The sequence below is a fragment of the Gopherus flavomarginatus genome, chromosome 1 (genome assembly GCF_025201925.1).
Source record: "Gopherus flavomarginatus isolate rGopFla2 chromosome 1, rGopFla2.mat.asm, whole genome shotgun sequence".
Taxonomy (NCBI): domain Eukaryota; kingdom Metazoa; phylum Chordata; order Testudines; family Testudinidae; genus Gopherus; species Gopherus flavomarginatus.
In genome coordinates, this window is record NC_066617.1 from 58636161 (window position 1) to 58663930 (window position 27770).

Consider the following 27770-nt stretch of genomic DNA (forward strand, 5'->3'; position numbering starts at 1 on the left):
AGAGCGCTAGTGACACTGACCAAGCCCTAGTACCACACATGTTGTTAGAAGCAGGGGTCAGAGATAGCATATGGGTCACATCCTTGATTGAAGGAATTCCTACAAGAATGGAGCTTGATACTGGAGCTGCTGTTTCACTGACTTCTGCATCTAGCTGTCACCAGACTTTGTCACAAGTTCCTCTCAAAGAAACCTCACAGTTTTGAAGCCTTATACCAGAGAAAAGTATACTCTAGGTGAAAGTTCAACTGGATGGACAATCTGTTGTTTTACCTTTGTATGTAATTGAAGCAAACCATCCACCATAATTTGGTAGATCTTGGCTTGAAGATCATGTTGAATTGAACTGAGGTCAAGGCAATCATGAAAACACCTTTAAACCTTCAAGAAATACTGGACAGACACTCCTACATTTTTGAAAAAAGAGCTTGAACAGATGAGCAACATGTCAGTGAATTTCACTGGTAAATCCAACAGTCAGCCAAAGTATAGCAAGCCTAGAGTTGTGTCTTATGCTCTGAAGCCTCTGCTACAAGCTGATTGGACTATCTGAAACTTCTGGAGCTGCAAAATTAGACTGACAAACTCCTTATTCCTGACTGCAGAATTTGTCTTGGCTACAATCAGCCTTTCTTGTAATATTTTACACTTTGTCTTGAAGGACCTTTGGCTGGGAATAGAAAGTACAGAAGAGCCTGAAAATTAAACCTAATTAAAAAACATATGAACTTTTACAAACAGCTGAAAAATATCAGTATTTGGATAATTCATGTCCGTTCTTTATATCGTCACTGCCTCGCTCATTCCTCATTCACAACTCTAAGAGTGTGGAAGTCAAGCAGCCTGTCACTGCAATCCCAAAATAGCAATCCCCTGCTTGACACCAGTTCTGCTATTGTGCATTATTAAATGCCTGTACAGATATGGACAGAGTTGGTAACTTCTTATTGACTGTAATGATATATTTGTGCCTATCATACTAATCAAAAGCCCTATTGCTACTAGGGTCTGGGCTTCATTTTTATTTACATACCTTGCAGAAAAAAGTAATTTCCATGCTCTATATCAGGAATACCTGAGATTTAAACCTTGTTCTGATGCTGATTCTGTCTGTGGCCTTGAACTAGTCTGGCATTTAGATGCTACAGTGACTGATGTCAGAGAGAGAAGTCACTTAGATCCAGATTCTGTACCGTGTCACAGATGGCACAGCTCCAAAGGTGCGGGTAGTGTAAATCTGGGCTGCTTGGATTCTGGCTGCACCAAGAGCTGGGGAGGCTCTTGGCATAAGTTAGACCCAAGGATTGCTGTAACTTATTGCACCCTTCCTACAACTACCAATGGGCTTCTCTGCGGCTTGGAGTAGCCATAGGACACAGTGTGACAGTTACTGCCCATCCTACTCCCAACACCCATGTGAGACTGGCCCTTAGTCTCTGCCTGTTTTTCCACATCAACAAAAGGGAGATAGTATTTATGTACACTTCCAGCAATACTATAGAACCCTTGTTTTAGGAACTAATTAGGGACTGAGGAGTTCGTAAAACTGAACATCTCAAAATTACATTCAATATGGTGTGTAAATTAATTTCTTAATTGTTCCATGGTAATGTACATAATATGTATAAAATGTACCTGATTTTTCTTTGAAAGAACAGCGTCTCCTTTTTTTGGCAGCCACATCTTTTGGTCTTTTCAAGCCTATGCAGGCCCTTGAATGTTGGCTGAAAGATTGAAACCATGTTTGGTGTCAGAAAAATGATTCATGTAACTAGTCATTTGTAAGATCTAGGTTCACAGAAGTAGGATTCTACTATCCATACTTATGCTTATTCACAGGGTTGTTTTTGATGATTCATTCAACAATGGACCTTTTTGTGCTTCCGTTGATTTTTACCTGGTACATTAACAGATCCAATGTCTGAAGAGTTCTTTGAAATTGAAAGTGCTATACTAACTAGATGTTATATTCCACAAAAACTCCTTATATGCATTGGCAAGCAGCTATTCTCTCAAGTGGTCCCACTGATGTCAATGCATGTGAATAACCGCTCATAATATGCTCCTATATTAGTACTGAAGGCATAGTATACTAACATGGATGCTATCCAATGTGACTTTAATGTTAGCTAAAGCCCTAGGGGAAGTCTTTAAACCATATAGACTAGTAAGTAAAGTATGAAATTGTTAATTTTAGTCATAAAGGATGAAGGAAAATGAAATGAAAATGATTGCTAAAAGATACTGCAAGATGTTTTGCTATAATTATACACCAGGTTTAAAGATACATAACTATGGGGTTCTGTTGGAATTAATTGATATAAAATATTGGTGTAGATTTTCCCCCTCCATCTCGTATCTCTATCTGTAATTCAGAAGAATGAAAGGAGCGTGATTGCTAATTGGGAAGAGTTCAATAGGTTATCCTTGTTGTGAGAGCTGTGCTTCCACAAATTTTATTGTGGGCCAGATCCTGAAATCCCTTTTCAGGAAAGTCTCCCACTTTGAAATAAAATCCATTGTCATCATCCTGCAGGATTTGGCTCCATGTTTGTTACCTGCCTCTACCTTTGGGTATAGCAGTCCACAGTAAATGAACCACTTCTGAATAAGAAATTGTATTTATCTGAGGTTATGCAACAGGGGATGCATAATGGGTTATGGCGCATCATACAATACACGTAGCATAAAATCAACGGCCATACTAAATAGTAGAATTGAACCTGAGCTGTAAAATTCAGGTCTAGACTCAAACTACACCATGTCTGGGCTCTATTGACCTCCAGAGGGATGGATTCTGTGCTGTCTCCCTCAGGATGCACAGCCTAGGTTGTCATGTTCTTCTGTACCAGATATGGACTGGCTATGGCGCTTGCTTAGACAAACCAGATACGTTCATCACTTGCTTCTTTTATGTGCTGCCAGGTATGGCTGAGGTTCCTCTAAAGAAGGTATTTTATACACAGTGCCACTAAATGGCTGAACAGTATGATGCAGGTTAGCATTCCTGAACACATGTGATGCAGCCCTGGAGAAGAGCCAGAGATTACTATTCTTTTCTACCGCAGGGACCAGCATAGGTCCTGGTGTAAATTAAAATAGTCTATAAGATGCCTCCCCCAGCTCCACTCCCGTGCTGTATGCGAGAGGCTGTACAGGCAGGCAATGTAGGGCTACCTATGTTGACTCTATGCTGCCCCTGTGGTGGGAGAGTTACCCAAGGGGCATTGTGGTTCCTTTATAATGGTATAGCACAATAATTTGTCCACAGTACAGACTGGAATCTACCTAGGGTGACCAGATGTCCTGATTTTATAGGGACTGTCCCGATATTTGGGGCTTTTTCTTACCTAGGCTCCTATTGTCCCCCACCCCCATCCCGATTTTTCACACTTGCTGTCTGGTCACCCTAAATCTACCAGACTTGTTTCTGCATAAAGCTTCCAGGCATATCCTCTTGAATAAGGACTCAAGAACGCTAACATCATAACAAGCCGCTATTTGAAGTCTCCACTTCCAGGGTTAGGCATGCAATATACATAAAGAGTCACATTCAGAGGCATTCTGAAATTAACAAAAAGGAGCTTTGGTTAAAGCCAGACCATAAATGAAATATTTTTAACTTGTGTGTTCTATGTTGGGTGATTAAAAATTAACCGAAGTCACTATTTTTTATAAATTGTTTGGATTAAATAAAAGGATAAAATCACCACTATCGGCACTGGACAGCGTAAGATTGTCTTTGTTAAAATCTATCTTGTTGCTTTATGTAGTACTTCACTGATCCAGCTGCATACAGATGTGGGAAGCTGTTCATTCCTGTGCTGATGCATCCCTGATTTTGAGTGAAATTGCAGCCAGTTGTTCAAACTTCATAGGAAGTTTATAAGAATCAGATGTTAGGCAATGACCATTATTCAGTAAAGTTAATGAGTCACAGGAGGTATACCTTGCAAATGAGGGCTACACACTAAGATAGACTTTTAAAAAAACTAACTGAGAGCAGTCTGGTCCCCTCTGCTGTGTGCAGTATCGGGGAACCTTGAACACTAATCCCATACATTTTGCCCAAGGTGTGCTGAAGGGAAAGTTGGAGTCTATCAGGAATGCTACTCCCTCCTCTTACAAGCCCTATAAACCCCTGAGCACTGGGTGCATTCTGTGGTTGGAGCTATATACAATTTGGAATAGAGGGGTAATGATGGCAAATTAGCTGATGGAAAATGAAATAGGACGCAGCTACTGTACCTAACATGCTCGCTGGCGAAATCCACATTATTATTGACAGCTGCACTCAGTTAACTTTGGCTCTTTCACCTCTAACATCACATAGATGTTTTCTGCCCTCCTCAGATATGGAGGGATGTGTGTAGTTCTAATACAACCATCATGCCAGCTGTGTTGGCACAGGGGGAGTTGATGTAGTGTGGTGGTGCATGCACTTTATGTGGGTGTCCTGAGAGTTGTGGGATAGAAGCCAGTGTTCCCCACGGATCAGTTCCCCATGCTTGGAAGCTCAGTGCCCCCACAAGGCTGCTATTTCTTCTGCTGGAGAAAATGTCAGATCCCTGCATGCTCTCACCTTTTGAATTCTGTTTCTTCTGCCTTTGGTTTTTCTACAGGAGGGTAGGGTTTGGCCCTGAGTTTGCAAGGAGTTACAAAGTGAGGGGCTAGAAAAGAAAGCGTAGTTTAATAATGCATCTAAGTAAATGCAGTTATAACACACATGACTAACTTTAATAAATTATTCCCAAGGTTTTCACTTATTGAACATTTCAAAAAGCCTCAGTCCCTTGGGACAAACCCTTTGATGTAGCTTTGGAAAATAAGAGAAACACTGTAAACAAAGCTAGGACGGGTCTGAGGGTTGGGCAGTCCACCAAGGGTTCAGAATTTAATAAAAGGCAAGGAAGAATTGTAATACATCAGCACTTTCTTCAGGTCTTATGTTTAACATGAAATCTGCTATAGCAGAGAGAAGTATATGGCTAGAATTAAAAGGAAATATGAAGAAGGTTATGAAAAAAAAACTCCCAATTAACAGTAATAGATTGTGCTCCAAGGGTTTAAGGCTTTAGGACCACATTCTGCAGTGATTACTCAGGCAAAACAGTAGGAAAATTAGAACCAAATTCTGTCCTCCAACAAGAATGGAGGGCATTGGACCTAGCAATGGGGGTGCACTACAACCATGGCCTGGAGCTATCTTCTAGTGCACAAGGGGTTTCCCAGGATATAGGAGGAATGAGACTGATAGATCTGACTATCTTACTGTAGTATCAGAGCACCTCATAACCTCTGATGTATTTATCCTTTCATTACCCCTCTGAAGTAGGGGAGCACTATTTATCATAATTTTCTGATGGAGAACTGAGGTACAGGAAGGCTAGGTAATTTGTCCAAGTTCACATGGGAAATCTGTGGCAGAATAGGCACTTGAACCTAGGTGTCTTAGGTTCTTAAATAGAGCACACTCCACTAGACCAGCCTTCTTCTCAATTAGCCCATTGGCCAGTTCTTCCATAGAAGGGAAGTATCCATGCATGCCCTGTGGGGAGGAAATCCTCCATCCTTGTCTCTGAGGACCTCTCCAGCACACAGCCCAGTTATTTGGGCTAATATCAACACCGTTGTTTTCTCTATTCACCAAGAGATTTTAGAACAGGTGTATAATTGGTAATTTAATCTTTTGTGTAGCCATACAACATTGTGCTGTGGTCTCGACGGCTTTTATAAGCTAATGATGGCCAGAATGAATGATTAGTTACAGGGGGTAACCTCTAAAGGATAAATTGATGTTGTAGAAATGGTGTTAATGATCAGTGCTTTAGCATTCTTCTCATTAAGTCACTAGTAAATCAAGATAAAACATGGTGATAAGGGGCGTTGTTCTGTTGGAGGTGTCGCCTTTCACATGAGACACAAAACCAAAACCATGAGCATTTGTGGTGATTAAAACTCCAATGGCACCATTTGCAAGAACAGGTTTTCTGCCAAATTCCAACTCAGATATTACTTTTTGCCCAAGAAGTTGTCTGTAGTAGTATATTTTGCCTGAAATGTTGCTGTGTGCTGTTATACAAAGTGATCCCTATGTACAATCACTTGTAGATCACTTTGTAAGCACATTGATTTTCTTCCTCAAAATTTATGTTCTACAAGTGCAAGATATTTCATTATTGTTTTGTCAGTTTATCTTCTGAGATATTTAAGAAAGGATATTTCCAGACATTAAATGGAATAGGATATGCTCTAGATAGAACAAAGTATCCAAGTTCTGAAAATAGGATTCTAAATGGGATGTTTATACAGGTTTGAGATTCAATTTATGCTTTTGCTATATGAGTGAGTCTTGATTAGCTGAGTTCAGGTAGGATTGTGATATGGATTAAAGCAGCAGAACAAGACTCCCCATTTATTTATCATTGCATTAAGCTTAATCTTTCAGTTGTAGAGGAAGGCACAGTTGTGGGTCTCAATACACATAATGTCATTTTTAATAATATTTTGTTGTCAAACACATTCAAATATTTTTCGATGAAATGTTTCATTGTAAAATAAATGAGGTTTAAAAAATACAAATGAGTGAGTATCTGTGAGCATTCTAATTAGAAAGAAAAATGTCTCCCATACTTGGGAATATATGAAATCTTTTGCTTAGATTTACTTATTTATGTTGATTCAAGATTTGCATGGAAATACCATATCTGAATAATGATAAATAACGCTAACACTAGCATCATTTTCTGAAAGTCCAAATCCTGCTCATCTTATTCTCACTAGTAGTTCCACTGAAGTCTCGTTACTTTAGTACGTCTACCTCAGGACAGTGAAGCAAATGGGATTTGGCCTCAGATCTATCACTGCAGACTAAAATAGTTGTATTAGATCTGATTAGGTCTGCTTTGGATTAAGGCTGCCAAGTGTATGACTGTGCTAATAGTTCTGTGAGCATAAGGTTAGAGGAAAAAGCATCCAAGTTTAAACATGGCAAGTACTGCTATGGCGAAGTGCATTAAAATAGTCAATCATTCTGGACCAGATCCAAAGCCCACAAAGGTCAATGGGAAGATGCCCACTTACTTCTGTGGGCTCTGGATCAAGCCCTTTATGAGGAATAGCAGAAAAATGCACTTAGACTTGAAAGTGGGACTTCTAATAGTAAAATTATACACAAAAATAAACATGTTAAAAGAATGTTAAGGTTACAAAGTGAAGCACTCAAAAGTTAGGAAATGCCAAAATTAAGGTTGCCCAAGTCTCCTCATGCGAATGATCACATAATATTTTGAACATAAGATCTGTCTCATTTAGAGCACAGGATGTACAGCGAATGAGCACCTATTCAATATTTGTTATAGAGTTTAAGGTCAGAAGGGATGAAAGTTTGATTTCCTATACATCATAGGACACTAAATCCCCCAGTTACCCCTATATTGAGCCCAATAACCTGGATTAGATTATTGTGTGTCAGTGTACGTTTACATTGCAAAAAAACCAAAAAAATCCAAAGCCCAATCCATGACAGCAAGTCTCAGAGCACAGATCTACAGACTTTGGCTCACAGGGCTCGCGCTATGGGGCTAAAAATGGTAGTGCAGATGTTCCCACTTGGGCTGGAGCTTGGGCTCTGAAACCCAACGAGTGGAATGGGCCTTAGAGACGGAGTTCCAGGCTGAGCAGGAACGCCTACACAGCTATTTTTAGCGGTGTAGCGTGATCCCTGCGAGCCTGAGTCTGTAGACCCATGCTCTGAGACCCGCTGCTGCTGTTTCTTTATTTTTGCAGTGTAGACATACCCATGGGCAGAGAATAGGAGGAACAAAGGTACAACTCTGCCCTGGCTCCTGCAATGGCAGAAAATTGATTTGGTGAGATATATCCAGATTATCTTAGCAAGCAATTTATGTCCAATGCTGCAGAGGAAGCAAAAAATAAACAAACAAACAAATAAAAACAATTATCTATGTGTGGCCCCATGCCTTTTTTACTGCAAATTATTCAAATCCTGCTCTAAATATAAAATTATTATTTTCCTCCTCCACTTTTCTATAGTGGTCATCATTATAGTATTTGAATGCTTCACATTAAGGAATTAATTTTCATAATATTATGACACAGAGGCCCACTGATAATTCACTACTCTGTCAGCTGCTGTTATCAGGCTTGCAGACTCACTACACCTAACACACTGTTGTAATCCGTATATAAAAGGTGTCATACAAAATCTGATATACATGTTGATCCTGAAAATCATATATATATGGTCAACCCCCAAAGGACTTTATCAATATGTGCCTAAATCACACCTGTTCCAGACAAAGGAATGTAGTTCCACCTGCTTTAATGTGTCTCCGATGTATCTGGGGCTAGGTGTGACCAAAGACAAAGAAAAGCACATTTACGAGCAAGATAAAAAAGAAAGCCATTGGTGGAGCAAGCGGAGAAAGGTGGATACTTAACAGTCTCAATGGGGGCTGGAGAATGCATACCAAGAAAACCTTCCTGCCTATTGAAGGGAAGGCACCCTGGCATTTATACCACAGGAGGGGAGAGAAGCTTGGTCTGGGTTTACTTTTCAAAGAATTCATTTCAAAGGGCTATAAAGATGGGGTCTGAACCTCAAATGATAAGCAATTTAAATCAATTGGTTGTATATTATATTGATGTATTATAAAAGTGTACCAAGCAAGATCTTTTCTGAAAGCTAACGGCACAATGGTGATTTAATATCATTGTGAAATGTTTGCATTAACACTATCTGAGGAATTATGGATACTTACCAATATTATTCTTTAAAATCTGTGACCAAACAGGGATAAACAGGTTTTTTCCCAAGAGGGAAGGTAGCTATCTACCTGTCTCCAATGTAAATTAAGCATTATGGAATCAAAACAATGGAACCCCATTACATACAAATCAGCAGGGGGATGGGAAGCCAACAGGAAGAAAACAGCAGGAAATTTTCCTGCCTCCTATAACAGGGCCAATGAACTTTGGGAGATATAAGCAGAAACAGAAAGCCATTTTAGTATCCATCATTTGTGGGAGTAAAAGGTCCAGAGTTCTTGAAATCACAGAGCGTTGGATCCTTCACCCAAGGTGATTGAAGTCTCTGGGCACTGAATATAGTTGAGACACCTGCTTAGGCAAAGATAACTTGCTAAATTCAAGTTCTAGTCTTAGAAGTGTATTTTTATTTTTGTTTGTAACCACTTCTACTTTTACTCCTTATGCTTGGTATCACTGAAACCTATGACTTTGTTTAATAAACTTACTTTACTTTAGCTGTAACCATTTCAGCACTGAGATTGAAATAAGTTTGTCAAACTCCAGTTAAATTAATGAGCTGCAATGTATTGTCTCTCGAAAGGAACAATGAACTTAACTTCTGTGAGTGTTCCAGGAGAGGGCTGGACACTGCAGGGAGATGTCTCTGCGGAATTCAGGAACTGGAGTTCAGTGTTTGTTATCTGCAAGGCAAGCTTTGGACTGGCAGAGTCCTGAAGAGTGGGTGAGGTTAACTCTTTTATTGGACCAACTTCTGTTGGTGAGAGAGACAAGTTCCTGGAGTACCTTTCCCAGACCTGAAGAAGAGTTCTGTGTCTTGTCTCTCTCACCAACAGGGGTTGGTCCCATTCTACCTCATTCTCCTAGTCTGTCTAAGATAAAGTGTCCACTAATTTTGGGTGACCAATTTGAGATGCGTGGGCTCTGATTTTTTCAAAGTACTTAGCATTACATACCACTTGATATGTTCAAGCACAGCTTGCCTTGACTACAGTTGCAGTTGTGAGTTTTTAACACTTCTGCAAATCAGGCTTCAGGGTCTCAAGTTGAGCACCCAGATAATGAGGAACACACATTTAGTGACCATCTGTGAAAAGTTCAATTTAAGAGACTAGCCCAGCAGCGCACAGGAACTCTGTGGCAGAGGCAGGGATAGAATTCAGTTCTCTAGGGCAACATTCAACGGTCTTAATCATGAAACCCTCCTTTCTCTTCCTGCAATCCTTTGCCTCCTTATTCAGCACACACCTTCTAACTTCTACAACAAATGAGGCAGGGGTCTTTCTGACAATAGTTTCCTTCGCTTCATAACCCTGTTTCATTCCACCAAAACATGGTCCCGGCAGGTGTCCTGTGGACAAACTGGTATGTGATCATGTAATTAAAGACTGTGACATAATGTTTCAGGGGGGCCAAATTTAAGTTGCACAAGTAATCTTAACTCTGGCATTTCCTAATTTTTGAGTGCTTGACTTTTCAACCTGAATGTTTATTAACATAATTTGTGTGTAATTTTCCTAGCTTTTAAAAAACAAACTGAAAACCCAAATTCCATTATGTGGAACCACATTGATACTCATATGGGTTACCAGCAGGGATGAAACGATTAGATCTCACAGCACAGACCTCTGCCACTTGCGCCAAGGGAGTAATTGATAGCAGCAGTAGGTTGTCATCCTCTATCTTGACCAAGTACTGGAAGGGGATGAGGCACACCCTTTGCCAGTGGTTTTCACATGTATTTGCTGGCAGCAGAGGAATGTTGAGACACAGAAATTTTGGCTTCTATTCCCGGTTCTGGAGCATTCTTTGAGTGCTTGCATATGTCCAGTACACTGTAGGTATGTACACACCTCATGCACCAGTGCCAGAGAGTTTTCCCTAGCAGTACCAAGAGAGCTGAGGGTATAAAGGGCAGAGTTTGCCCCATGCCTCCCTCAGTTTCTTCTCACTATCTATGGTCAGTGGTTGGAGCACTAGTGTTCCTTGTGAACAAACTTACCCAGTGGTCCTCTTCTGTCACTTGATGTTCAAAACTCTTATTTTGTTTTTAGTCACTTGTCACTGAGGAAGACCTCAACTCTCATTTAGCTCTGCAAGCTTCTTTGAATGTAAGGGACTCTGCAGCCAGGGCCAGGGTGACAGTGGTATCTATGTATAGATCTTCATTGCTGCAGTCCTCTAGGATCCCTGTGTAGGTGCCACAAACAATGCAGGACTCGTTTGGTGTTGAAATCCTTGGGCCGCTACACACTGATGACCTCTGCTAGGGATTCCCTTCCTCTTTCCAGATTTCATACTATACAGGACCTCTCTGCATCGGTCAGGGACCATCCACACACCACTGTGAGGACTTGTCTCAGACTCTTAGGTCACATGCTGGTATGTACGTATGTCACTTTTCATCTCGGGCTGCACCTCAGAGCTTTGCTGGTATGGCTTGCATTGATTTATTGACGCTACAATCACTATCTAGACAAGCCTGTGCATTTCCCAATTAGGGTACTATTATCTCTAAGCTGGTGGATGAGCCAAGACAACCTGTGCAGGAATTTTCTCTCCTCTCCCCTCCCTACTGTGACTTTAGTAATGGATGTGTCACTCATGGGATGAGGAACACATCTTGGATACCTTTGAGCTCAGGGTTTGTGGACTCCCCATGAGGCCAGATTACACATAAGTATCCACAAGTTGCATGCAATATTTTGGGCATGTCAGCACTTCCTACCACACATTCAGGGCATGACCATCCAGATACTTACCCACAACATGACAGTGGTTTTTTACATGAAATAGCAAGGAGAAGTCAGGAGACGGTCAAGTGCAGAACTAGTGTATTCAGAGTTTGGTCATGCTCAAGGCATCCCATGTACCAGTGGTTCAAAATGGCCTGTTGGATTTTCTGTGTCAGGAAGGAGAGCCTGCAGCACAGCCAGTCTCCATGCAACCTAAGGGATGTACCTGGTCTGTATTAGGCTGCCTGATTGGCTACACCACCTGATTGGTTGGAAAAGTCAGCAGACCAGCTGTTAAACCCAGCAAAGCATTTGCTTATGGCTGCAGTGGCTCCTGCGCCTGCTTGCTCCCAGCTCTGCTCCTGCCTTACACTCAGCCCTACTCCTGCCTTGCCTCTCTCCAGGTAACCTGGTTTTGACCTGGGCTCCAATTCCTGGCTACTGATTGCTCCTGTGACCATTAGGCCTGACTCCTGCTCCAACCACTTGCTGTGACTGTCCGTGTCCTGGTCCCATGACAGTCTGATCAGATCCTTCAGTTTGGACCATGAACGGTCCCTCAACATGAACATTCTACTTTGTGTTTTGCATTGCGGGCTTTCCATCCATGGACCTGTTTGTGACTCAGCAGAACAAAAAATATTCCTAGTTCTGCTCCAGACAGGCCACAGCCCAGGTTCAAGATCAGACATTATTCTGTATCCATGGGACAGAGAGGCCTCTACACATACCTGCCAGTACCCCTGATTTCCAGGGTCAGGGTCATTCTCATTCTCAAGCAGGATCATGGCAGAACAATCCTTAGAGCTCTAGCCTGGCCGAGACAGATGTGGTATTCAGACTTCCACAAACTGTTCACTCAAGAACCTCTATTGTTACCAGTAACCACAGACATCCTGACACACAGACATAGCCAGGTGCTGCAGCCGAACCAGTAAGTGCAGTACCTCATGGCATGGTTCCTCTGTGGCTGAATGCAGAAGAGGCACACTGCTCGATCTCAGTCCAGAATAAGCTTCTTAATCATAAGACTAGAAGGGACCTCGAGAAGTCATTTAGTCCAGTCCCCTGCACTCATGGCAGGACTAGGTATTATCTAGACCATCCCTGACAGGTGTTTGTCTAACCTGCTCTTAAAAATCCTCAATGATGGAGATTCCACAACCTCCCTAGGCAATTTATTCCAGTGCTTAACCACCCTGACAGTTGGGAAGCTTTTCCTAATGTCCAAACTAAACGTCCCTTGCTACAATTTAAGCCCATTGCTTCTTGTCCTATCCTCAGAGGTTAAGAACAATTCTTCTCCCTCCTTGAAAACTGTTATCATGTCCCCGCCTCAGTCTTCTCTTCTCCAGACTAAACAAACTCAGTTTTTTCAATCTTCCCTCATAGGTCATGTTTTGTAGACCTTTAATAATTTTGTTGCTCTTCTCTGGACTTCCTCCAAATTGTCCATATCCTTCCTGAAATGTGGCACCCAGATCTGGGCACAATACTCCAGTTGCAGCCTAATCAGCACAGAGCAAAATGGAAGAATTACTTCTTGTGTCGTGTATCAGAGGGGTAGCCGTGTTAGTCTGAATCTGTAAAAGCAGCAAAAAGTCCTGTGGCACAGATCAACAGACCCAGATGTGTACCCAGAAGCCTCCTACTGCAAGACAAACCCAAGAAAGAAACCAACAGAACTCCACTGGCCATCACATACAGTCTCCAGCTAAAATCCCTCCAACGCATCATCAGGGATCTACAACCCATCCTGGACAATGATCCCTCACTTTCACAGGCCTTGGGTGGGAAGCCAGTCCTCGCCCACAGACAACCTGCCAACCTGAAGCATATTCTCACCAGTAACTGCACACTGTACCATTGTAACTCTAACTCAGGAACCAATCCGTGCAACAAACCTTGATGTCAACTCTTCCCACATATCTATACCAGCGACACCATCACAGGACCTAACCAGATCAGCCACACCATCACCAGTTCATTCACCTACACGTCCACCAATGTAATATACGCCATCATATGCCAGCAAAGCCCCTCTGCTATGTACATCGGCCAAACTGGACAGTCCCTACGGAAAAGGATAAATGGACACAAATCAGCTATTAGGAATGGCAATATAAAAAAACCTGTAGGAGAACACTTCAATCTCCCTGGACAGGACCAGACTTCAAAGAGAAACTGCTGAGTTTCAGTTCTTCTGCAAATTTGACACCATCAGCTCAGGATTAAACAAAGACTGTGAATGGCTAGCCAACTACAAAAGCAGTTTCTCCTCCCTTGGTTTTCACACCTCAACTGCTAGAAGAGGGCCTCATCCTCTCTGATTGAACTAACCTCATTATCTCTAGCCTGCTTCTTGCTTGCATATATATATTTGCCCCTGGAAATTTCCACTATACGCATCCGACGAAGTGGGTATTCACCCACGAAAGCTCATGCTCCAATATGTCTGTTAGTCTATAAGGTGCCACAGGACTCTTTGCTGCTTCTTGTGTCTTGCTTACAAGACTCCTGCTAATACATCCTAGAATGATGTTTACTTTTTTGTAGCAGCGTTACATTGTTGACTCATATTTAGCTTGTGATCCACGATGACCCTCAGATCCCTTTCTGCAGTACGCCTTCCTAGTCAGTTATTTCCCATTTTGTATGTGTGCATCTGATTGTTCCTTCCTAAGTGCAGTACTTTGCAGTTGTCCTTATTGAATTTCATCCTATTTACTTCAGACTATTTCTCCAGTTTGACCAGATCTTTTTGAATTTCAATCTTTTCCTGCAAAGCACTTGCAACCCCTCCTAGCTTGGTATCATCCGCAAACTTTATAAGTTTAATCTCTGTATGCCATTATTACAAACAAGGAAGATGTAAAGAAGGCAACATAGTCCTACAGTCCCTCCTCTGATGAGACTCTGATCCGCACCTCCTTGGGGTAACAGCTTGGGAGTCACCTAAAGTGTAATAGACATATGCAAGCACTCGAAAAAAGAAAGAAGTTTACTTACCTTTTTGTTACTGTTCTTTGAGATATGTTGCATATGTCCATTACAGGATCCACCCTTTCCCCCACGTATTGCAGTCTATCATTGGTTTCCTGGTGCAAAGGAACTGAGGTTTTGGGTGGGATAACCCGTCCTTTATACCCTCACCTCTCAGTGCAAGAAGCTTGGAAATAGATGGGGCCGCCCACAGGTACTGTGAGGAAAACTCTCTAGTCCTGGTGTACAAAACACATGCAGACATATAGTGTAATGGAAGAACAACAGTTACAAAAAGGTAAGTAACCATTTTTTTTTAGTAGTCACCTGAGCCCATCTGCCTCTGTCCCCTTCAGAGCTATATTTGCTGAAATTTCCTCCCAAAATATTAGCCTGAGGCAGATATGCAGGATGGAAAGTTTCAGCCAAATGGTTAAAGTCTGGCAAAGTTATAAGCAATTGGGTCTTACAATGGGAAGTATTGGGCAACCTCAATTACAACCAAGAGTGCCAGTTCTATCTATATGTAACCCTTCTGCCCCTCTGAGTTGGCAGCAACAAGGGCCGGGTTCAGTATCCAGGGGTTCCGTTTCAATAACCCAATGCCAAACCAGCTCGAGCCCCCACCCAGTGACCTGGGAAAATCTTACACACACCCCTAGGCACCTCAAAGAGGCAATGCTTCCCCTCTTGCAAGCACAGAGTCTCGGTGTAGAAGAAAAGATTTAATACATGAGATAAACAACAAACACTAAATTGGGAAAAACACCTCAACTAGAGTTCATAGACCAAACCATGAGCAAAGACCCACCCCAGGAAATTGGGCTGTGTCCTCTTTCCTGGGGTCTTGAGTCCAGCAACCCCCAAATCACTCACAGTCCCAAAAGTCTCTGTCCTGGGTCAGTGCAGCCCCAAAGTTCGAGAGTCTATCTGCAGAGGTCTCCCCCCCCCAGCCTGGTAGAAAGGGGCACCTTACGTGGTCCGGGGCCAACTGCCCTGCCTCTCCGTGGGTTCTGCTCCCGCCTTCTCCACGAACTGCTCCGCTTTACCAGCCGCTCCACTCTGCTCCTCCAGCCGTCCTCAGAAACTGCTCCGCTCCGCTAGCTGCTCTGCTCCACCAGCTGTCCTGTGAGCTGCTCCAGTTGTCCCTGCAAACTGCTCGGCTCTGCTCGCTCTGTGGGCCGCTCCACCCGTCTCACAGCTACTCCGCTCTGCCAGCTGCTCCGCTGCCACCAGCTGTCCCGTGCTCCACTCTGCCAGCAGCTCTGTTCCACAGTATAGCTTTGGGCGCCCCACTAGTTAGCACAGTACTCAGTGCTCTCAGCTCAGTGATTTTAGCTTTTTAGTGATTTTCAGCTCTTAGTGATTCCAGCTCATAGTAGGGGAGCCCCAGTGCTAGTGCACTATTAGCCCAAAGTGATTTCAGCTCAGTAACCTGTATTTAAATTCTTAAGGGAATAAAAAATCAACTCTGACATTCCACAGTGGAGAGAGGAGGGGCTAGAACTGGTGCTTCTGGCTCCACAAGGAGACTGCACCACCAGGCACAGATACCTGTCCCCAGCCTCTCTCCATTCTCTGGGTTTTGGAACCCATGTCCCTTGTCTAGCAAGTACCACCCAACTGAGGGTGAGCAATTTGTCACCAAGCAGTCCCACAGCTTGGTAGTCTGGGATAGGGTAGGCGTGCCTATGCAAATACACTCTCTGAAATTCTTTCCACCAGATGTCAGTGTAGAGCTTATCCTGACTCTGCTTACATATAATATTGGGTTTAAATGGTAGCTTGAAAATTATCAGTGACTATAAATTGCCCTAGTCTGACAACTGTTGGGAATACGAATTAATAAACTCCAAATCGGGAACATACCTTTTCCCTCTGAAGGTGAGTCCTTCAGAGGGAAAAGTGAGCTCTTCAGCTGAAGAACTGGAATTAGAAAATTTGAATAGCATTCAAGCTGAGATGCCTTCTGAGAAATACAAATTCACAGAATCCTCTCGTGTAAATATCACTTTGAAATTATTGCACAGCCTCTACAGAAGTGATAAATGTACTGTACATATTATAGGAAACGGAAAATATTTTGGCCAATTTGTATGGGGTATCTTTCTTAGTATTTCTCTGTTTTATTCAAGAGACGATTACTCTGGGTACCAGAGAGATTGGTTGAAGTCAAGTTGTCCATCTTATTAAAGTGCTGGAGATTATATTTTTCTGTAGTTCTGGGCAATGGTGTTCATTTTTTATTTCGTGTTTTCAGTATGAATTAACTTCACAAGTAAGATTTGCATCCCAGGTTTGGATGAAAAATCTCTCCCTTTTTTAGAATCTTTTCTTAGGCCTGGTCTACACTGAGGGTGGGGGAGGTTGAATCGATCTAAGTTACGCAACTTCAGCTACGTGAATAACTTAGTTGTAGTTAATGTATGTAGATCAACTCACCGTGGTGTCTTCACTGCAGTGAGTCGACTGCTGCCACTCCCTCGTCAACTCTGCCTGCGCCTCTTGTGGTGGTGGAGTACAGGAGTCCAGGGGAGAGCACTCAGGGGTCGATTTATCATGTCTAGACTAGAAGTGATAAATCGACCCCCGCTGGATTGATCGCTGCCTGCCGATCCGGTGGGTAGTGTAGACATACCCTTAGTGATACTGATGCTTGAACAGTGGGAATGAGAAATCCTATATCCACTGCACAATGTGGTTTCTCAACAGAAACTGTAAAATATCTTAGAGCAGTGCATGGATTAAACAGAGGGCTCCAGTCTCTGCCCTGGCACCATTCACAAGCAGTACATTCCTTTTGTGCACAGATAATCATAAGTAAAGCTATGGTTTAGTCATGGGTATTTTTAATAAAATTCATGGACAGGTCTCAGGCAGTAAACAAAAATTCATGCCCCGTGACCTATCCATGACTTTTACTATATATCCCTGACTAAAACTTGGGGGGACGGGAGGGGAGGAGGCTCAGGAGGGCAGCCCGAGGGGCTGCTTTGGGGGATGGCCTGGGGGGGGTCATGGGTGCTGGGGGGACATGGTCTGGGCGAGGTGCAATGGGTGCTGGGGAGGTGCTCGTGGGGGGGAGTTGTGGCCTGGAGGGCACTTTGGGTTGCTGGGTGGGGGGGTTGGTGGGGCTGTGGCTGGGGCAGGCTCCCTACCCAGCTCCTGGGAAGTGGTGACCCCAGCTCCTAGCTCCGCATGCTGCCTCCACTCTGCCCCAAGCCCCAGTTCTGCAGCTCCCATTGGCTGGGAACCACGGCCAACGGGAGCTGCTGGGGCAATGCCTGTGATTGGAGGCAGCATGTGGATCTAGGAGCCAAGGGAAGGGAGTTGCTGTCGCCCTTCCGGGGATGCCTCACCCCAGGTAAGCACTGCCACAGCCCTGAGCATCCACACACTGTTTTTTTACAATGCAAATACTTGTATAAAAATAAATATAAAGTGAGCACTTTACATGTATTCTGTGTTGTAATTTAAATCAATATATTTGAAAATGTAGAAAACATCTAAAAATATTTAAATAAATGTTATTCTCTTATATTTAACAGTGCGATTAATCAAATTAATTTTAATTGATTGACAGCCCTATTAAAATGTAAAACATTTAAATAGAAGCTGAAATGCAAATACAATCTTTCCAACCCCTAACTACCGTGTGCTCCATATGTAAAAGAAACAAAATATAAGTAATCTAAGTTACAAGGTTCTAGCAAAGTCAGTCCTACGGATGTAAAAACCATGCAATCACCATGGCATCCCCCTGCCTTTGGCACCAGTTCTAGGGCTATAAATAGTGGTAATAAAGTGCATATTTATTTTCTAAATAGACTGTGGAAGGGGTAATAGTAGCAGAAGTCTCATGGAATGGACAGGGAGATGGGGGAGGAGGGAGACTGAAGAAATAGATGCCCCCATGCCAGTTCTCACAGTGCTGCTAAATATGGGATGTATTTGAAAATATGACTGGCATTGGATTCTAATAATAAGTCATCAATTTCAAACCGATCCAAAAGGTCCTTAACAGAAGTTTGTGCCTCAATTTGATAACGTTCCAATGTGAGCATGTTTAATTCTCATTTAGTCACATGATCAAGCCCTCTCTTCTCAGTTTGCACTGCAACATCTGAGAACATGTGCATATGGTTTTCTAAATAAGAAACAGCATTATCCTCCGTATATGGGCTTCTGGGAGAGGGGGGAAGGGCAATTGAGAAACTTGTCCTGCCAAGTCTCTGGGGTAGAGGAAGGCAGTGGATGGGACAGGGACAGAGATAGTATCATGGTCAGATCAGGGACTCAGACAGATCCTTGGCAAAAAGCCCAAGTCTCAGATTTGTGAGGAGCTGTCTGGAGGAGCGAAACATCTTTACACTAGATGTGGAACAGGGGGGCCCTGAGGGAGGGTTGGAAAGGAGCCCAAGAATGAAAGTAGCATGCTGCAGTCACTGGCTCCAGTCAGGGCCCCTCTTCTTCCACTGACATGAAACTATTTCTATTGCCATTATATTTTTATAAAGCTGTTTGTGAGTGTGTTTGTTTACAAAAAAATATTTTTGGCTTACATGACCTGACAGTTTACCATTGCAGTACCAATGCAAAAATTAACTTGTTCTATTTTTTTTAGCTTAAAACAAAACCAGATTGAGCTTTTACACTTGAAGCCCTAACAAAATCATAAAAGTGAATTATGGGGTGAGAATCTCTCTTTAAAGGAGAGCTCTGCACTGGAGCAAACTTGGACTAGCGGCCTATTTATGTATAAAATATTACATAGAACATTTTATATGTATAAAACTTGCTGAATTGGCCATTTTCTGTATTCCTTTTGCTGCCTGTTATGTTAGATATTCGCTTTTGAGTAAGCTCTTTCTCCTGCACACAAACAAGCTTGTTTTCGATCCTGCCATAAAATTGTGATTTCTCTTGTATTATGGGTATCATGTTAGCTTTGTCACAGGTCGTCTCTTTTGGGATCTTGTCTGTAAAACACCTAGTATATTGTCACTGCACTATAAATAATAATAATAAATACAGCAGGGACTGTAAGTAGGAAGAGAAAATGGGAGTTGAAAGAAAACATTTATATTATTATTATAAACAGAATATACAGATGATCCATGGATGCAGAATGTAGATCCAGATGAAGAAAGTTGAAGAAAGGCACTAAAACCCAGGTGATAACATTAGACTATCAGTAGCGTGTTTGGTTGCTGCTCGTGGAACTGGCCCAAGGAAAATGGATAAGCTACTTGTGGTTAGTCAAATTGCAGATGTTAGGTCTATGAGAGCAGAAATCCTATCAAAGTAATTGAGTGGGTTGCCATCTACACTAGGCAGAGCGTCTTAAAGCAGAATACATATGGCAAAATGTTTACATCTGTGTTAAATGTTAGTTTCCAGGGGTACAAAGGAAAACATGTTTTCTTAGATTACCGAACTCAGTGGTATCAGAGGAAATAAAATAAAATGTCTGATTTATATTGCTGAAGTCAGCACAGGAAGGAATGCAAGAGTTTTATTCCTCTTCCTGAGAAAGAACTCTCGTAAATCATTAATAGTACATTTAAAAGAGGATTACAGTCATGGGACTAACTATTTTCCTGTTCTCCTAAGGAATAAAAAGAAGGATATTGAATTATGAACAACATGAACTGGTCTCTGTGTTTTATGCTTATTTAGGCCGTATTCATAAGCATCAAAATGATCTGTATGATATTGTTCAACCCCTTAAACTTCAGAACACTTTAAATATGGTTGATGGAGGAACAAAAGAGAGATTCTTAGGGGAACAGTTTGTAGTCTGGAAATTGGAAAAGTTGTTTTTAAAATCACCAGTGCTTCGAAACATAAGAAAGTGATCCGGATGGCTTTAGGAGTAAATATTTTCAAGTCCTAGCATATTAAGTAAGGAAATTTATAGACTTGCCTTTTCTACTGTAAAGCTTCTAAATATGTACTCAATTAGCATTAAACTCTTCTACCTGATATTTATTCTCATTTCATCTTGCAGTGTTGAAGTTTTGATAACGAAGATAGTTGTTAATTAATTCAAAGGACTAAACATAATAATTTATCTCATAAATTAAACTCTCCATTAATCTCAGATGTCCCACTGAGAGGAGAAAATAATAACAGTAATGAAGCCACTATGGGGATTTGGACAGACAATTCCCATTAGAAATTAATAACAATTGGGCATCCTAGGTGGCTTTACAATCCTACCCTAATTTTTTTAAAGTTCTGGCTTAAACAGATACCTGCAATGATACCGAATCAAAAAATACCCCAAAATTTTAATCATTGACTTAATTTTCTCTGTTTAATTGTAATAGAAAATTTATATTTTCATTTGTCTATGTAACAGATTTTAGGATCAAATCAGTGTTCTGAATCTTACAGGCGTCTTTAAGAAAACAAAACAAAACTCTTGCTTTTAAAATTTGCTGCTTAAACAAAATCCCCAGCTTGTGGTTTTCTTGAATGGTCCTTTGCTATTATCTATAGATGCCCTTTAATCTAGTCCCAGCTTTTGTGTTTGCAGGTGACCTATGAATCCTTTCAGCCCACTAAGAAGAACATGACACTTGTATTGTTATGCTTGACAGGTGGTTTTGCTGCTCTACCTTCACTTTTTCATACAGCTCTGAAAAATTCCGTAGCTAATACTTAATGCCTTAGTTTAGAATAGGGATTTCCAATCACTGACAGGTTTCAAATACATAACGAATTAGTCAACTTACCTTTTCTTCAATTGACAACTGTCAAAGCTTGTGTGAAACATATTGGTGGTTATAGGTCCTCATAACACAAGCTGTCATTATCAGAGGCAAAGGCATTAGGCCAGATCTACATGTTTTGCTGTCATGGTTATGTTGGTTAGGAGTGAAAAAATCACATCCCTAACTGACATAGCTATTTCAGCAAACCCCCCTGTGTAGACACAGCTTATACTGGCACAAGAGAGTTTTTTACTGGCCTATCCCTTAACTACCCTCTCACCCTTGAAGTTACAATTGAAGTTCATTGGTGAAGTTGTTGTGGGGAAGTCTGGACTGATGCTGCTTGTTCTCATGTCATACTCAAAGACATAACAAGATCTGGAAGTTCTTTGCTGGAAGCTGAAGCTAGACAAATTCAGACTAGAAATAAAAGTGCAATTGTTTCAACAGTGAGGTTATTGAAACTTTGGAACAGCTCTCCTAGAAATGTTGTGGACTTTTTGCCACTTGAAGTCTTTTTTAATCTAGGCTGTATCTCTTCCTTAAATATATCCTTTAGCTTAACCAGAAGTTATGGGTTTAATGCAGAAAACACTTCCTGACATTCTGTGACCTGTATTATGCAGGATGTCAGAATAGATGATTTTAACACTCCCTTCTGACCTTATAATCTATTAATTTATGATTTGCCTCTTCCATAGATAAATGCAATAGGTGAGTTCCATTGCTACCAGTTTGGCACCTTCAAAAGCATTACATTCACCTAATATATTATTTCAGAGTTTTATTTAGATTCAAACACTGAGTCATTTTCTTAACCTAAATAAGTCTATCACATCTAGAGCTGGTTGGAACACTTTCAGCAAAATGAAATACACTGATTCATCAAATCCAAAACATTTCTCAGAGATGGATTATTTCAATGAAGGTTTTGGTCAGAAAGGGTCTTTTTTTTGGTCCAGAGCCCTCTGGTCACTTCTGGAGAAAGAGATACAAAGAGAGAGAAAGAGAGAGAGAGAGATCTGAAAACAACCATTTTGACACAATTCCACTGACATTTGAAAACATGAAAGTTTTGTATTTGTTCCAGAGCAGAATGACAACAAATTGTGAAACCTCAAAAATTGCCATGAAAGTGAATTGTCTTCCTCCGGTCAGCTCTAATCACCTCTAAGCACGTAGCATTTGTATTTAGAGAAGTTGGATAGACCAAACTGCAAAAAAAGCAGTATATCACCAGAAATGGAAAAGTAGTTTGATATTTGGCTTATTGGCTCTTAACCTTGGTAATCATTTACCATACAATGTGTGAATTATTGCAGCATGGTTCTTGCTATGAAGAGGTTATTAACATACCTGTAGTACACTGTCTCAATTTACATTCTGAAGGCCTGGGCCAAAGCCCAGTGAAGTCAATGGAAAAGTCCCCACTGACTTCAGTAGGCTTAGGCTTAGGCCCTATATGATAAGCGAAACACTAGCAATATGTTTTGAGGTGCACATAAAAATCTGTGGACAATTCAGCTATTCAATCAAGGTTAAAAAAATTCTGACTAAACGGAGGAAGAAAACAGCTTGTGTCAACTGAAGAGGGGGGTCCAGCTCATGGAACTCTTCTTATTAGATGCTTGAGTGCCTCCAGAACAAGAACCATGTGTACTGTACATGACTATGTAGGCAAGTACAGTAACTCCTTGCTTAATGTTGTAGTTATGTTCCTGAAAAATGCGACTTTAATGGAACAATGTTAAGCGAATCCAATTTCACCATAAGAATTAATGTAAATGGGGGGGGGGGGCTAGGTTCCAGGGAAATTTTTTTTACCAGACAAAAAACTATATATTACATAAATATACACACAGTATACTTTTAAATCAATTTAATACTGTTCACAGCTATGATGATTGTGAAGCTTGGTTGAGGTGGTGAAGTTAGAGGATGGGATATTTCCCAGGGAATGCCTTACTGCTAAATGATGAACTAGCACTCGGCTGAGCTCTCAAGGGTTAACACATTGTTGTTAATGTAGCCTCTCACACAAGGCAGCATGAACATGAGGGGGGGAGACAGCATAGCAGACAGAGATAGACACATACTTTGTGTGTGTGAGAGAGTGAGAGAGATGCACACTGCCCCTTTAATTAAGCTGACCCACTCTACGTGCATTGTCTTTTTAAGTGGATCAGGAAGTTGAGACAGCAGCTGCTGCCCCAAGCTCTCTCTGTCTCTCTCCGTCCGTGTCTCCTTCCTGCTCTATATGGAGGAGAGGTAAGAGGGGTGCAGGAGCAGGGGGGAGGGAGACATCCTGATATTGTCCCCTTTTCTCCCCTTGCACAGCAAGCAAGAGTCCCTGGGAGCAGCTCCAAAGCAGAGGGCAGGAGCAGCACATGGCAGTGGAGGGAGGGACAACTGAACTGCTGGAAATTGGTAGCCTGCTGGGCTGCTGAAGCACAAGGAATTTAGGGGAGCGGGGAGCTGATAGGGAGAACTGATAGGGGGGCTGCAGGTCCACCCTGGTTCCAAGTCCCCACCAGCTGGCTGCAACGGGATGCTCTTCCTGCAAGCAGTGGACAAAGCAGGCAGCTCCCAAACGACGTTAGAAGGGAGCATTACACAACTTTAAACAAGCATGTTCCCTGATTGATCGGCAACGTAACAACAAAACATTAACCGGGATGACTTTAAGTGAGGAGTATCAGAGGGGTAGCCGTGTTAGTCTGGATCTGTAAAAGCAGCAAAGAATCCTGTGGCACCTTATAGACTAACAGACGTTTTGGAGCATGAGCTTTCATGGGTGAATACATGCATCTGACGAAGTGGGTATTCACTCACGAAAGCTCATGCTCCAAAACGTCTGTTAGTCTATAAGGTGCACAGGATTCTTTGCTGCCTTTAAGTGAGGAGTTACTGTAGAGGATGCAACCATGACAGATTCTATCCCGACCTTCTCTCACTGATATTTTATAGCTACTTTGCTGTAGCCTTTCCTTACCCGTTATACATGATCACACAGGAAATCAGCTGACTGTCACTGTTTCTTATACAGCAAGTACCCTTTGTTGGAACAAATATAATGCTATTTTCACAACAAAAGAGAAATAAACTGTTTAACTCAGGTAGTTGCTGTAACTGATTTGGTTCCCATACATGAAGCTAAAATATTTCACAGAAAACAGAATGTTAAGATAACTTTTCTACATTCAGTATTGCAAAAGACAAAAAAAATAAGAAATCCCTAACCCTACTCTTTCAAACATTCGCTCATTGGTGGGTGAAATAAAATGAGGCAAGATCTGCCCTCCGATTCACATATCAGATCTTCCCTGCAATATTCTGCTTTCCCATATGTGCAGATTTGTCTTGTGATGTCAACAAGAGAGACACTCATAGGGAGAGCAGTATTGGGTTTGAGATCCACCTTGGAATAGAGAGCAGATTTTTTATTTAAATAATATGGGCTATTTCATCCCTTCTTGTCTCTTTTTCCACATGTAGACCACCTAGTATGCCTACTGAGAAGTAATGCTTGAAACCTGAGCAAGTGTCTGTGATGAGAACAATATAGAAGTTAATACTGAAGAAACCTCAACTTACATTGATAGCAGCAAAGGAAGTCTACACGCTCATGCACACAGACAGAGCGCTTCCGTGCAGTAATACTGAATTGTCAGGATTTTCCAACATCAAACTGTTATACTAGCATCAGAGCACACTTTATGCTGCAGTTAGTAATTTTGCCTCTGGGAACATATTGTGACAGTTTAGAGAAGTATCAAAATGCATGATCGGGAGTTATATCATATAGTGAAAAATGTTTCCTAATGAATTTTTGGTGATGCAGCTAACAGACCACAAGCCTATTTTTTTTCTTCCTTGCTGGCCACCTTTGATTTACCAAATATAGAGAGAGCCTGACTGCCATTCCTCTTCCCAAGTTGTTTTTTATATTCGATGTTCAGGTCTTATGTAGCATGGAAGACTCCATTTTAATAACAGACTTAGTGCAATTGTAACATCATGAGACTCAAGAATGAAAGCTGAGTAAGTGAGAGGGGAAGGGATTTTGACACTGAGTAATACTTTGTTTCAGTTTGGTTTATGGGTCTATTTGGCTGTGTTTATGGCTGTCTTCTATTACTGTAGTAGCAAAAAGCAGATGGACTGTACTGGTGAGAGCACATGATCCCAAACCAGACTGCTTACAAACTTTGTTAGGTTGCATTAGGAATGTCCTGATAGACAGTTTGCACTTTGTTAGCAGTCTTAGCAGAGAGGCCAGTGATTAAATGGGAATGGAGATTGAAGTGACCCTTCATCCTCTGGCTGTGTCTATACTGGCAATTTTAGCATGTGTTTATAATACATAGGGGAAAACATCACAGCTGATATTTTGTCTGAAATTTTCAGATCTACTGCGGAGTTAGGGTCATTTTTATTTTTTGTACTCACCAAATTTAATTCTGGTTCTTTTTACATGAAGTAAAATCCTAAAAATACATTATTCTGAGTCAAACATAAAGGATTGTATAATGTCCATAAGTCACTCATGGAGATACATATAAAAAAGGTAAAATATTTTAACAGCAGAGTATATGAAAGGGAGAGAGCTTCTGATCTTTTCTTTTTTATTAAAGAATCACTAGGGTAAGAAGTCCTACTTGTCATCATAGGCACTGATTCCATGGGTGCTCCAGCCCTGGAGCATCCACGGAAAAAAATGGTGGGTGCTGAGCACCCACTGGCAGCCCCCCCATCAGCGCTTCTCCCTACCCTCCCAGCGCCTCCTGCCCGCTGGTAGTCCTGCTGATCAGTACCTCCCCCTCTCTCCCAGTGCCTCCCACTTGCCATGGCTCAGCTGTTCTGCAGTATGCAGGAGGCACTGGGGGAGAGGGGAAGAAGCAAGGGTGGGGCGCGCTTGGGAGAGGGTTTGGGAGGGGGTGGGAAGCGGTGTAGCGGAGTGGGGGGCGGGAAGAGGTGGGGCAGGAGTGGAGTGGGGATGGGAAGAGGCAGGGTGGTGGTTGAGCCTTGGGAGAAGAGGTGGAGTGGGGACAGGGCCTGGGGTGGAGCCGGGAAGGAGCACCCACCGCGCTCATTAGAATGTCAGTGCCTATGCTTGTTGTAATAATTAAACGTAGCCATAAAATACAGTCAGAGGCCAATGACCTTGTGAAGAAGAACAGAATTTAAAATATTAGACTCTCTGGGGTTTCTAAAAAACAATGAACTTGGTGATGTGATGGGTGATGATGATCTCCGGCCAACTGTTGGACTACCGGGAAAAGTTATATCTGTGGTCTTTTCCTGTTTGGTGCCTACAAGCAGGATCCTGCTTAAGGCTAATTTGGCCCTGATCTGGATGATGCTGACATTCTCTTGAAATCACCACTTTGTAAATTGAGTATTAGCATCTTAAAGGTTCAAAGATAAATTAATTGCTGGAAGATTCAAATAGCGAGTGTAGTGCAGAGCATTTCCTAGGGATTAATGACTGATTGGGTGGAATTGAAGGCCCAGGGCTCAGCCAAGAATCATTAACCTCAATCCATCCTTAATTCTCAGGAAATGCTCTACGTCTCAGTCATGATTACTGTTATAAACTGAAAATGAAAAGCATAGGACCAGGGATTTTTTTAAATGGGTGATGCCATTTCAACTGGTATGTACAGGACACTTTTAAAGAATTAATGGTCTGTACTTTAGTTGATTAGATTGCTTGAATCAAATTTGTGCATTCCATTCATCTTATGTGTTCTCAATTATATGATGGCTGTTTTGAAAAGCAGAGTTTTATGTTAGACACAAGTTTTGGGCCTGAAGTTATGGGATGCAAGTTATATAATTTTAGAAACCCATGGAAGCTAATGACTCTTTGAAATAAATTAATTAAGGCTTGGAGGGTCTGGATTTGAGTAGGTTAGACCTTGCAGATGCGAACTTCACCAGTTAACTAATTTTTTTTTACTACCTCATTTCTGCATTAGGGAATTTCTTCTAGTGAACTTCAATTTTTTTCATGTTAAGCAATATGGAAATTGATCTGGAGGTAACTTTTTAAAATTTTGGTGTCAACCTACTTAGAGCCAAACTTTGACCTACTTTGAAATTGTTGAGGTCTGTGGCAGAAATAGCTTCTGGATACTAAATATAATATTATTATTCATAATAATACTTTACACTTCTATACCATTTTTATTCTAAGGATTTCCAGCATTTTACAGGTATTAGTAAATTAATTCCCACATCATCTGTGAGGTAGCTATTATCCCCATTTTGCAGAAAAAATGACGACAGAGATGACACTGGGGTGCATTGGTCGGCAAAGAGAAGAATAGTTTTATGGCTAAAGCACAGGACTGGGAACTGGGAGAGCTGGGTGCTTGTCTTAGTTCTGCCACAGTCTTAAATTCATGGGTCTGTTCACATGGAGTTTGTTGTAGGATCAAGGCCTTAAACTATATGGGACTAGTCATATGTGTAAAAGTTTGCAGGATGAGGACCTTGGGTGGGTCATTAACATTGCTGTGCTTCAATTTCCCTATGCAAA